At 39.7% G+C, this 14,013-nt stretch overlaps 1 protein-coding gene across 2 annotated transcripts in view; it reads right to left on the bottom strand.

Moving 5' to 3' along the window:
* The window catches only part of CTNNA1 (catenin alpha 1), a 198,354-nt gene that overhangs the window by 140,710 nt on the left and 43,631 nt on the right, over positions 1-14,013 (bottom strand). Inside the window, exon 1 of one of the 2 annotated variants that reach the window (XM_031449114.2) lies at positions 13,353-13,460. The exons of the other annotated variant lie outside the window; for it this stretch is intronic. The gene's annotated coding sequence lies outside the window, so the exon portion shown is untranslated. Of the gene's footprint in view, positions 1-13,352; positions 13,461-14,013 lie in introns of those variants that run through there. 2 annotated transcript variants of the gene reach the window in all.

The following is a 14,013-nucleotide window of genomic DNA, read 5'->3' as shown; positions in this document are numbered from 1 at the left end:
AATAAAAAGGAAAAGAGGTTTTTGTTTTGTAACAATGGGACTAAAAGGCAGAGAAACTTCTCTCACAGCTGAGAAACCCACAGGAAGAAAAGGACTGTACTTTTCTTGGAGAACCAGGAGAAAAGATGCCTAAACTTGACCAGAGTCTAGGAAGTTACCCAGACTGAGTGAGAAAACAAGAAAGAACTGTCTGTAAAACTTGTAGTAAACACTTTCATGACCTATTCTGTCGTTCATTAATCAATGACTGACCAATTACTACATTCTTGGGATCATCACAGCAGTTAATTATTAAGCACAAAAGGAAATGGGTGCAGGTGCCTTTACAATGGAGAAATCTGGCAGAGGTCACTTAATTCCAAGTGTTTAAATTTAACCTCACCACCAGTGGAACAACTTGACAATGGCTGAGATGCCGAGAAAGGTACATCATTACATATGTAGCATTCTTGTCAAAAGTGGAAACAATGAGACAAATCTAAACTGCAGACATTCTTCAATAGTGGCCTAAAAAGTGTCAATGTCTTTAAAAAAAAAAAAAAAGACTGAAAATCAAAACGACAGAGACATGACAACTAAATGCAGTATAGGATTTTTATTGATTCCTGGAATTTAATATGAATATGGACTGTACATGAAATCAGTACTTCTGGGAATCTTATTTAAAGGAAAATTCTGAATCAGTAGTTCCAGGGTACCATATAAGAGTCTACATTTCTTGCAAGTTCCTAAGGAGAACATACACCAGTTCTTGAACCACTCTTTAGAAGGAATCATATGTTACCATAACAATGTAAATTTTCTTGCATGCTATTGTACTTAAGGGCAATGTCCTTATTCTTAGGAGTTACATGCTAAAAAAAACTTAGCAGTGAAGTACCCTGGTGTCTGCAATTTACTTTCAAATCTCAGAAAAAAGTTTATATTGAACAATGGAGCAAATTTGAAAAATGTTAACAACTGTCTAGATGAAGTGACAAATCAAGTGCTCACTGTACTTACTACTCTTCAAACTTCTCTATATATATTTGAAGATTTTCAGGGAAAAAAAAGTTGGGGAAAATGCTCAGTCTAGACAGGAAAACAGTTACAAATACAACAGAAAGTATAAAGTTGTAAAGTAACCCATCACTGCAAAGAGGGGCACCCAGGAAGGAATCCCCAATGGCCAGGGAATCCTGAGGATCTGATGTACTAGGCAGGAGGGAGAGCAGCTGTTTCAGGTTGTGCAAAGGGAATAGAGAGCTCTGGCACCTTATAAGAACCACAATCATGAGCGAAAAACAGAGGATAGTGAAACAGCAGAAGATAAGTCTGAAAGATACACAGAGAAATTAAGACATTAGAGGTTTGGGTTTTTCTTTTTTTTTCAGTCCAACAGTTTTATTGAAAGATATGAACAGAGACCCTCTCCCCCTGCAGTTCTGACAGCATCAGCCTCAAGCTCTGAGCATTTAGGCGTCCTGCAACCTGAGAATGTACTTTTTCTTTTGTAACTTAAAAACACCCATTCTACCCACACACCTACAGTTGATTAATCTTTGACAAAGGAGGCAAGAATATACAGCGGAGGAAAGACAGTCTCTTAGCAAGTGGTGATGGGAAACCTGGACAGCCACGTGTAAATCAACGAAGTTAGAATACTACTTCACAACAATGGCTTAAAGACTTGTACATTAAGACATGATAAACCTCCTAGAAGAAAACATAGGCAAAACATTCTCTGACATAATAAACCTTAGCAATGTTCTCCTAGGGCAGTCTACCAAGGGAATAGAAAAAAAAAGCAAAAATAAATAAATGGGACCTAATTAAACTTAAGCTTTTGCACAGCAGAGAAAACTATAAATGAAATGAAAAGACAACCTATAGGAGAAAATATTTGCAAAAATACTCATTCTAATCTTACTGTTTATAATAATTACTTGAGAAATCTTGAAATGCACCCCTCCTCCAAAAAAAGATTAAAAAAAAAAAAAAAAGGAGCAAGCTCCACCTCTTACAGTTACCAGTGAAGACCAAAAGCCGACAGCATGTGTTGTCCTGACCAGAGCAGTACTTCCCCAATCTAAAGGACTCCAAAACACAACTGGAGAGAGAACTCAGTTCCTTAAACTCCACAAGCCCCAAGCCAAGAGTTTTCCTCCCAATCTACTACCCCTGTGGCCTTCCTCACCTCTGCTGACCAAAGCTCCAGCAAATCTGCCCCTAGAAAGACTCTAGGCCCCCCTTTCTCCTCTTCCCTCCCCTCCTCTGCATCTTAGTAAACATCTCACTCTACTAACCCTTCCCATTCTTAGGAGTCTTTCCAATCATTCTACAGACAGTACCCAGTTATCACTGTCATGGAATCAACTCCCCTCTGAAAAAAACTTGGGGTTGCCTCCCTATTAGAGGCAGGTTGGAACCGAAACTCCTACAAACAAACCTGACCCGCACTAGCCTGTCAGACTCATCACCTGTCTCCACTCTAAACTCTTCTCCAGACAGTCTCAGACCTTTATAAAACCCCTATCCTCTGCCCAGATCCCTATGCCAGACTTTTCCATCTTCCTTCAAGGCTCAGAAAAATGTCCTCTGCTTCCATAGAAACAGCTGTTCCCTCTTTTCTGGGTTCCCCAGCACTTTACAAGCATCTCTATTATAGCACTGGCCATACAGCACTGTATCAGTGTGTCTGTCTCCCACGAAGTTGAGAGCTCCTTTGAACACAGGTACCATGGCTTTTTTAAGCATGGTATCTTTCACCTAATAACATTCTATAAATGATTAACTGAACTGGTTAGGCTGTTTTTCAGTTTTATTTAGCAACACATCTAGCAAATGTCTCTCTCCCAATATAGATTAGCAAAATGGGTACAGATTGCCAATTCTTACCCATTAGCGATATTACTAAAGCTAATCCCATTGGTTTGTAGCAGTGGTGATTTACACATTCCTAACATCTCCCCTAGCACCTTCTTTGAAAGGCAGACTTAATAAATGCATTGTATTTAACTGAATCCTTCTGACTATAATTGAGATATAGCAAACTAATGCCTTAGACCTAATTTAAAGACATTTAGAAAACATCACATCTTTCACTGGTCTTAACAACCCCAAAGAAGCTTAAATTTCTCTCAAGGATTGCCATCTTCCATTTCCTTCAGTTTTTCCACTCCTCCCAAGGGATCAAGCTCACATTTCACTTAGCCACTTCTGTGCAAAATGACAGGTTTCTAAAGATACACTTCAAGGTCAGTCTAGAGCTTTCCTGAGAACATGACGACCCCAGGTCCAAGGAAGCAAAATAAAATTGTAACAAATAAGAAACCTTTGCCAACTTACAGATCCCCAGGAATAGAAAACCCCCACAAACACTGACTAGTCAGTAATAGTAACTCACCCTTTCAGCTCTGCCTATTCAATGCACTATCATATTTCACAAACCATGATTAAGAGTCTAGATTAATACTGAAATATTTAACATAATGAAATGCTCAACATACCATGAGAGAATAGTAACTATGCATTTTTGCTTGGAAAGAAAGCATGTATCAGAGCTGCACAGGACAAATGGACTATTAGCAAAGGCTCCTATCCTTCATGTCACTTGAAATGGGCCACACTGAATGCATTTTCTGAGTTATGGCAGCACCTTCAGTTTCAAGAACAGTCTGCAGTCTAACCTGGCTAATAAACCAGTACAGGATTATGTAACCTGATAATTAACTGGGCTCCCAACTCACATCTTCAATTCATAATGTCTAATACTAACAAAACAAACCACAGCAAAAAACATTTCCAAAATACAACTGATGATCCACTTGTTTATAACAATATTTAATAATGCAACTCAGAATAAGAAAATGAAGGAAAGCCACAGCTTGATATAATGAAATGGAATAGCAAAAACAAAGCAATCCAAGAAAGAACTACCTTTTAAATGCAATTAAGGAATCAGATCAGTTATTTAATACAATTAAATTGGATTAAATTATTCATTACCAAGTTTTTTTAATGTAAATGATAAATTTTTTTTCTGTAAAGCCCTCAAAGTCTTTTTAAAAAATTCTTACAAATGAAAATTGTAATAACCTCCACAATTATCTCTTCTTTTACTACAGCGGGAACATGGAATGACAAGAAATTTTAAAAATCTAATCACACTACTTATAAAATACTTATTCCAAATGACCAAATCCTTTTTTTTTTAACAAATACTTAGAATAACACTCAAAGTTGCCTTTCGAACTATGTTTACCTTATATGCATTGCTCCAAACTTGCAGCCAGTGAAAAGGTACAAATTATGTCCTAATCAAAAAGTGGGGTTGAAAGATGATCCTACTTCCATCAAGAAGTAAACAGAAATGCATGCTAATTTCAAGCTCCATTAGAAATAGGTCAGGGGTATGCTTCCACATGCAGAAGAGAAAATTTGACAGTTATTAAAAAAAACTATAGAGAAAAATAATGAACATTTAGAGGCTCCAACAGAGAAGGGGCAATGCTAAAGTTTTATTTTGAAGAGTGGTTATTTCTGCACACTTGGAACTTTCAATAATGGATAAATTAAGTGCAGTCTTCTTGCAAGTGAGCAAAACTGCATGAGCCAGGGCTAATCAAATAAGCTGTCTACCTCCCTACACTGTTCAGCCCATTCAGCCCAGGCCTACAACATCGGAGGATAAGCGGACTACCACATTACACAAACAAAAACCAACACCCTCGTGGTCTGGAAGCAAGCACACTGGCACATGGGCAAATTTTAGGAACTGTTGCCTGTGAGATACTCCCTGATGCCTGCTGTATTTAACTTTTTTTCTTAAGAGAAAACAGAAGGTACTAATAAGACTTAAATTCTCCAACATGTACAGTATAACCAAAATTCCTTTAAGACTTCTAAAAGTGTGGCTTCAGTCACTCATGAAGAATAAAATGATTTGGGCTGGGAAAACAAAAAGGACAACTGATTTGATGTTTTTCACTATTCATTTAACTCTATATAGAAGATCAAACTTGCAAAACATGTATTTTTTGAATGAATTTATTTTTTTATCTGTTTGTTTTTTCACTTTTTACATGCAGTAAAATTCACTCTGGTATACTATTCTATGACTTTTGACAAACTCAAAACAGTTGTGTAATCTCCGCAATCAAGATACAGAAAAGTTAAAAGAATTCACTATATTTTCACAACAGCATGCACATACAACTAAACTGAAGAATATAAACATACAAAATATTAGCTTCAAGAGCTAATTTGGTACCAACTTACTACAAAGCTGCAATAATCAAAATAGTGTGGTACTAGCAAAAAAAGAAAGAAAGAAAAAAAAAGAAAGAAATACAGTTCAACATAACAAAACAGCCCAGAAACAAACCCTCTCATAGTCAAATAAGTTTCAACAAGTGTGTCAAAACCATTCAATGAGTAAAGGACAGTCTTTTCAACAACTGTGGCTGAGAAAACTGGAACTCCACATGTAAAAGAATGAAGCTGGACTCTTACCTAAAAAATTGACTCAAAATGGATCAAACATCTAAATATAAGAACTAAAACTATACAACTCTTGGAAGAAGTCACAGGGCAAAAGTTTTACATTAGATTTGGCAATGATTTCTTAGATATGACACCAAAGGTACAGCTAACAAAACAAAAAAACAGGTAAATTGGACTTTATCAAAATAAAAACTTTCATGTACTAAAGGACATTATCAACATAGTGAAAAAGCAACCCAGACAATAGAAAATGTCTGCAAAACATGTATGTGCTAAGAGATTAGTATCTAGAATATACAGAGAACTAGAACCAAAACAAACAGCCCAGTGATGTGTGAAGGCCTTGGACAGACATTTCTCCAGAGATATACATATGGCCAATAAACATATGAAAAGACACTCAATATCACTAATCATTTGGGGAATGCACATCAAAACTACAATGAGATACCACCTCACATTCATTAGGATGGCTACTATCAGAAACACAGAAAATAACAAGTGTTGGCAAGAATGTGGAGAAATTACAGCCCTTGTGCCCTGCTGGTAGGAATGTAAAATGGTACAGCCACCATGGACAACAATATGGCAGTTCCTCAAAAAATTAAAAATAAACTTACCATATAATCCAGCAATTCTACTTCTGGGTACATAGCCAAAAGTAGTGAAAGCAGTGTCTCAAAAAGATATCTGTATACTCATATTCATAGCAGCATTACTCACAGTCACTAAAACTTGGAAGCAATCCAAGTGTTCACTGACAAATGAACGGATAAGCAAATTGTGGGATGGATATATATACATACACACACACACACACACACACACACACACACACACACACACACACATATATATAAAACAGTATTCAGCCTTAAAAAGGAAAGGAAATTCTGACATAAGCTACAACATGGATGAACCCTGAGGACATTATGCTAAGTGAAATAAGCCAGTCACAAAATAAGCTGGTCACAAAATAAGACAACATAATTCCACTTAAATTAGGTACCTCGAAGAGTCAAAGAAACTAAGTAGAATGGTGGCTGCCAGGGGCTGGGATAAGGCGGTAATGGAAGCTGTTGTTTAATGAGTATAGTTTTAATCTTATAAAATTAAAAGACTTCCCGAGATGCACAGTGGTGATGAGTTCACATCATGAATATACTTAATATAACTGAACTGTACACTTAGAGATGGTTATGATAGTAAATGTTATGTGTATTTTATCAGAATTTTTTTAATTAAGAAAAAAAAAGAAAGGTTCGGAAGAAACTTGACACATGCTAAAACATGGATGAACCTCAAAGGCATTATGCTAAGTGAAATGAGCCAGACACAAAAGGACAAATATAAGATTCTACTTATATGATGTACCTAGAATAGGCAAATTCATAAAGAAAAAAAGTAAAACATAAGTCACCAGGGGCTGGGGCGAGGACACGATGGGGAATTATTGTTTAATGGGTAGAGTTCCTGTTAAGAATAAGGAAAAGTTCTGAAAATGGACAGTGATGATGATTGCACATCACTGAAAATATGCTTAATGCCACAGAACTGTACACTTAAAAAGTTAAAATGGTAAGTTTTGTTACGTATATTTAACTTTTTTTTTCCTTTTCAGAGTAGTAAACATTTTGCCCCAGGTATTTCACTGTTAGAAATACGGATGGGTAAAAGATTTAGCTACAGATTAAAGCAGCTCTGGGAAGCAAACTAAATGTCCACAGATGACTGATTAAAGAAGCTACACTGGAATAGGAAGGGATTATTAATATCCTATCCTAGCATTGTGCGATTAACCATATTTCACCAGTTCTAAAGCATACATATTTCACATTGTTAGGTTTCTATAATCTGTATGTCTTACAATTAATGGCATTTCCTAGCTTGGCAGTGTTTCTTTTTTCTTAGGGGTACATAAAATAAAGCTTAATCTTATACTACTAACAGGGAAGATATTCAAGTATGATTAATGGACAGCAGATTACAAAAGAGCAAATAAAGTAAAATCTAGTTTCTATAAAAGTTATAGTCAATATACATGCCTAGGAAAAATATCAAAGGAAGTACAACAAAATGTCAATAGTGTTTATCTCTAGGTGATATAAATGAGTGGTTTCATTTTTTTAAAAAACTTCAATAAAACGGATGTAAAGCCAGGCCTCCTCCATTCCCCTATCAATCTGGTACAATCCTATTTATAGCATATCTACCATAATTAATTTACTATTTATTGAATAGTATCTGCTGTGGGTTTAGATAAGTCAGTTATTACAAAAGACTAAAAGATACAAAAGAATGTGATTGCCCTGAGGGAGCTCAGTATCTAGCAAAGGAAGTTATAGTCTAGAAGAGTGTTTTGGAAGGTAAATCAGCAACTCAATACTATGTAAATAACTGAACTAGTCCACTGGTTTTACTCTTAAACCAACTTAATATGAACAAAAACATGTCCTGTCCAGCACTACATAACTGAAAGAATAAATGAACATTTTATCACATTAGAAGTTAAATATCCTTTATAAGTCATCTTATATATTACATGGCTGACAAAATTCAAATTCTCCAGCTGAGACTCACAAGATTAAAAACTCCTACAAGCAGAATATCTTCATAAATCATCGGATAATAGACAATGACAAATTAGCAAAGCAGGAAACACCCCGCCAGACAATTGTTTGCTATGACCTTTTAAAGACCACATTTTTAAAAAATTATTTCCAGAAGTTTTCCTTCCTCACCAAGTGCTCACTGTAGTGCAGAAAAAAAGGGAAAGGAAGGAACTTCTGATACATGCTACAACATGGATGAAGCTAAAGGCATTATGCTAAGTGAAATGAGCCAGACATAAAAGGACAAATGTATGATTCCACTTACATGAGGTACCTAGAATAGGCAAATTCATAAAGAAAAAAAGCAAAATAGAAATTTCAGAATTTCAGATAAGTTAAAGATCACTTTCAGCAAAAATGATCAATATTGCAATAGAAAAAGCCTATTAATCAGCCTTCAAATGGATAGCATTTGTGTCAGAGAAGGATGGAGCATTCCAGAACAAATGCCTTGCAGATGCAGAGACACGCAGCAACAATTTACAATAGAAGATTAAACTAGATCCATTTCCCCATCAGTCTGGAAGGATGCTGTTGAGCTGTCAAGGAGAATAACTACCACAGCTTCCAGTCCTTTGACAAACCCTCAGATGTGTGGCCTTTTGGCCAACTATGTGCGATTTCATACTGTTGGAGCATTCATTGCATCCCAGAGAGTTTCAGCTTTCTGTAAGTTTTCTGTGGCTGAACCAAAAAAGGAAGCATATGCAGATTTCCACAGAAATATGATCCATAAAAGATTTTGAGGAGATGAGGAAGGTTGGTAAATTTCAGAGTGCAAAGTGATTTTGGAATGTAAAGAATTTCTCTGGGTTGAATTCAGTGGAAATTTGTCACTTAATCTGTGTTCCTGAACCATGAAAACTATGACTATCTGGGCTAAGGAATAGTTTCTCTTGATAAATAAACAATTAACAAATAAGGAAAGGAAAGGAAAAAGAAAAAAGAAGAAAAGAAAAAGAGCTGAAAAAGTAAGTTAGGGCCAGAACTTAAAAGGTACTGAATGCCAGTCTAAGAGTCTGACCAGTGCAGTAACAAGACAGCAGTAAATTTCCCCAAAGAACAGTACTGTTTATATGTAAAAGACTGATCAGTGAAGAACACAGTAAGAAATTCAACTAACTTTGGCAAACACTCATAGATAGAGCAACAATGTTTCAGATCCTCAAATTAAAAACTGAAGGGAGCAGAGGGGTGAGTAGTGACTTCAAAGGGACAAAAAGGGATTTCCAGAGTACTGGTAACTTTATTTCTTGATCTGAATGGTGGATATGGATGGTGTTCACTTAAATAATTCATTCAGGTATTCTTATAATTTGAGTATTTTTGTACATGTATACTTTAAAAAGTTTTATTAAAAATAAAGGTCTACATTTGCAGCAACATGGATGGCCCCGGAGAATGTCATTCTAAGTGAAGTAAGCCAGAAAGAGAAAGAAAAATATCATATATCACTCCTATTTGGAATCTTAAAAAAAAAAAAAAAAAGGACAAATGAACATATATAAAACAGAAGCAGACTCACAGACATAGAATACAGACTTGTGGTTGCCGGGGGGGAGGGAGGTGGGAAGGGATAACCTGGGAGTTCGAGATTTGCAGATACTGGTATACATAAAATAGATAAACAAGTTTATACTGTACAGCACAAGGAAATATATTCAATATCTTGTAGTAGCTTACGGTGAAAAAGTATGAAAACAAACATATGTACATTCACATATGATTGAAGAATTGTGCTGTACACCAGAAACTGACACAACATTGTAAACTGACTATACTTCAATAAAAAAAATTTAGAGAGAGAAAATCGGGGGGGGGGGGGGAGGCCTAGACCCCGCTTCTAAAAAAATCCCCAGCTGAGAGGAAGTCATCCATAAAAATATTTACCAAACAGCACGAAAGATGCAACCAGAGAATATGTACAAGGTACCCAAGAAGCACTGAGATCCAAGAGAAAACCCAGAGGCAGTGACATTTAAGGTGGGTTTTAAAGAATACATGAGTTTGTCAGATGGGTGAGAAAAAGGGTGCTCCAGACAAAGGAAAAAATAAGAAAAAGGCACCAAAGCAACAACAGAACAATTTATCCAGAGAACTACAAGTAGTTCCAATAGTTCAAAGATAAGACAATCTAGAGTGGAAGCAGAGAGAAGGGGAAAGAGGGATTTATGTAAGAGGAAGACCAGATGGAGAGGATTGTATCTGATTAGATCTAGGTGGAAAGAGTAAGAATGGAATATAGTTCTCAGCTTGCCCAAAACAGCAACTTTGTATTCAAGACCCTCCAAACTGACTGTTGCCTCATCTGTCACAGTTCTACCCACAAGCTAGGCTCCAGACAGAAAAGACCCTTTTTCCTCCTTCATTCAACATGCATCTTTTTTTTTTTAAATATCCAGGCCAGGTACAATGACACAGGCTAAGGCTATCAGTCCCTGTCTTCAAGGCTCACTTTCTAGCAGGAAAGGCAAATAGGGATGTACACTACAATGGAATACCCCACCTGGTGAGAAGGGGTTTGCTGCTAAGAAAGTGCCAACGTAAGTCTTGAGAGATGAGTAAGAGCTCCTCGTAAAAGTGATGGAATACAAATTGTATGGGGTGGGGAAGGAGCAAGGTGTATCACCGAAGAAACAACAAAACAAGAGTTCGGATAAGCCGAGGCCCCTACATCCAATCCTTATGTAAGGCCTATCTCATTTCTCCCCGTAATAGCTCCTTTTATCTCCACCATCTTCACTCCCACCATTTTCCCAGCTCAACTTCCTACTTCCACTTGTACACAAATACAAGTCTTGCAAGCACTAGCAGGAGTGATCCTCTTAAAAAGCAAATCAGATCGTGAAACTTCCTACAATGGCTTCTTACAGTTCTCAGAATAAAATCCAAACATGTCATCTGGAGTTCCCTGGCAATCTCATGTGAGGCCTTCTCCACATTCCAAAAGTATTCATGCTACACAATCTTTCTCTTAGGTCTCTAAACACATAGAGTTCTTTCCTGTCTCAGGACTTTACACAAGCAGAGGACCCTGTTACCTCTGTCCAGATCTTCACCAGTACACACACACACATCCCCCCAAAACCAAGGTCGGTCTGTCATGTTTCACACTATTGTTACTTTCTCACATCCCAGAACTCTGCCAGTTACCACTGATCTCCACATTCGGTTTAGGTCTCCAGAAAAAGTTGTCTCATTTTGGTCCTATTGAGTTTTAAAAAGCCTCCCAAAAGCAGCTCTCTAGTGCAAAGATGACCAGGTGAGACATCTGCACTCAAAATAGACACTTCTGCTTTAGCACAAGTTTTGGACTTTAAAGTCTGATGCAGAGAAGAGAGTCTCATCTTGGATGGACAGGGCACCTCCAACCTCTAAGTCACCATATGGTACAATACGTTACTGATGGAAGGAGGGTGATACCACACCAATGGTGTTAAGGACTGAGATACAGTGGATAGAATCTTGGATATGAGTGGAGTGGGAAAGAAAAAAAAAAAGAAGACTGAGAAGCAAGAGCAAAAAATATAAAGAAAACCAGGACAGATTTATATCACAATTGCACAAACTCCTTTACTCTTTATGCTTTCTCCAGACAAAACACTACTCCTGTTTCACCCAATTCAAATGCCCTCCAGGAAGCCCTTCAGGTCTTATCCAAACAAAACTTACCAGCTCCTTCTCCATGCCTCCACAAGTTTCTCTTACCATTACTATTACTTAACAGTTGACCCACTGACAAGTTTCTCATCATTACTGTTAACAGCACTTAATGCCCTTGGCCTCACATGTACTACACTTGTGGTGCGTGTCTTCCCTGTTACTCTGTGAGCTCTTAGGCTCAGAGATCATTTCTTAATCATCTTAATCATCTGCGGGCCCTTAAGAAAGTGGATAGGGGGGCAAGGGCATAGCTTAGTAGTAAAGTGTATGCTTAGCACGCACAAGGTCTTAGGTTAAGTCCCCAATACCTCCATTAAAAAATAATGATTAAATTAATAAATCTAATTACCTATTCACCCTCCCCAAAACAAAAGTGGATAAAAAATATTTTTTAACTTGACAGAAGTGAAAAAGGGTAAATAACTGGGCAAAATGTATAATTTATTCACCCATTCCTCTTGTAAAACAAAATAACACATCCTAATCAATTTGATTTACAAATTCGTACTTCCTTAAAGTTACCTACTCCTGTACAATCTTTAAAAATCACTGCTAAACAAAATACCCTCATTGAAATGCCTATCCTGTTGCAACAATACAATGATGTAATCATTTCCTTCAACATAAATATAAAATGCCTTTAATTTAGTCGGAGACTTAACATAACTTACTCTTTCCTAAATTATTCTAAGTTCTGTACAAAACTAACACAAAGAGCATCGCAAAGACGCAGGAAGACATAAAAGGGTGTCAATCCTGGATTTGAGCCAACTGCCGCCTGCATTACTGGGAAGCCATTCCTGCCAAGCCAAGCTTAGGCATTCAGTCAACATTTCTCCCAACAAGTGCTTCACACAAGCACACTTTCTTAAAGTCAACAAAAAATATTCCAACGCCACTCGTGAAAACCGGGACTAATCAGAGCCAAGTGAGTCCAATTAACCAGCACAAGAAGTCTTGAGTAATTTCACAACAAAAGTTAACATGGCACACGCCGTAAGTCTACACGGGCGTGGCGCCTTCCCCGCCAGTCAGAAAAGGACACTCAAACTTTCACATTCGCTGGGGCAGGGAATGCCGGGGTGCGGACCCACGAACTTCGGTCCACCTGACCGGGAAGTTTCGGGAGCGGGGGAGCGACCACGGAAACCACAGTGACTTCACTGGAAAACTCAACTCCCAAACACACTCGCACCGGGAACAACGCGCAGACTCTTCCCTCAAGTAGGGCGGCCGAAGGGGACCAGCGCGGGGCTGGCGCGCGCACCGAGTCCACTTGAACAAAGTTTAGAAACCGAGAGAAACTTTCCCGAGAGGAAGCGCCGCGGCGGCGCGGGGCCTGCCGCTAACTCTCCTCCAGCCGCCGCGGCCCCCCACCTTCCCGAGCGCCAGGAAGCGCCGGCCCCGCCTGCCCGACCAGAGCCCAGGACCTGGGCCCAGGCCCGGGGCCCCGCAGGAAAAGCGGGCGGGAGGCCGCACAGGCGCCGGCCTGGGGCCCGATTCCGGGCGGGGTCGTGGAGGAAACCGTGCCCCGCCCGTCGGAGGAGCCCCTCGGCCCTGCTGAGGGGCCCCCACCTGCCTGAAGAGAATTACCTGCGGCGAGCGGAGAAAGCGCAGGAAGATTCCCGAAGCCCGAAGCCGACGACCGCCGCTTTGTCTTCCCCTGTCCGGCTCCGAGGAGGAAATGGGCCGCCTGGCGCCCCCGCCCTGGGCCCGCCCCCTGCCCGCGGCCCCCGCCCTGAGGCCTGGGCCCCGCCCGCCCTTCCCAGTACCTCCCTCCGGAGCGCTCTTCCCGGAGCCTCCCGCTGCCGTCCGGCTTTCCCGGTCCTTGCTTTGGGGGCGAGCCCCGCACCAAGGGAGCCTGGCGACTCCAGGCCCAGACCCCCAAAAGGACCTCTCGTTCTCGGCCCCTTACCCTAGAGTCACTTCATCCCAGGCCCCTAGTGAATACTCAGGCTGGGAGTGAGCCCCCGAGAGGAAGGAGGAGCGCTGACTCCTGGAACAGCCCTCCAGCTGGGAACGCAGGTGAGTCACCGCTCCGAGCACAGGTGAGTCTCTTGCCCGCTCAGGCCCCACCCCTGGCTGGTGCTGCAGAGTCCTGGGCATGCTCCTCTGAGGAGTGCTACAGGTGTTTCCAAGTAACGGGCTTCCAGAAAAGTGCTCTAGGCCCACCTTCTGGTTTATAGTAGGATAAAGTGAGGCCTCACCGCTTGAGGCAAAGTGGAACTAGAATCCGACTCTAGAGATCGCAGAA

This window comes from Camelus dromedarius, chromosome 3 (genome assembly GCF_036321535.1).
Source record: "Camelus dromedarius isolate mCamDro1 chromosome 3, mCamDro1.pat, whole genome shotgun sequence".
Taxonomy (NCBI): Eukaryota; Metazoa; Chordata; class Mammalia; order Artiodactyla; family Camelidae; genus Camelus; species Camelus dromedarius.
The sequence above is the reverse complement of the archived record's forward strand: the minus strand, read 5'-3'. Positions and strand labels throughout refer to the sequence as shown.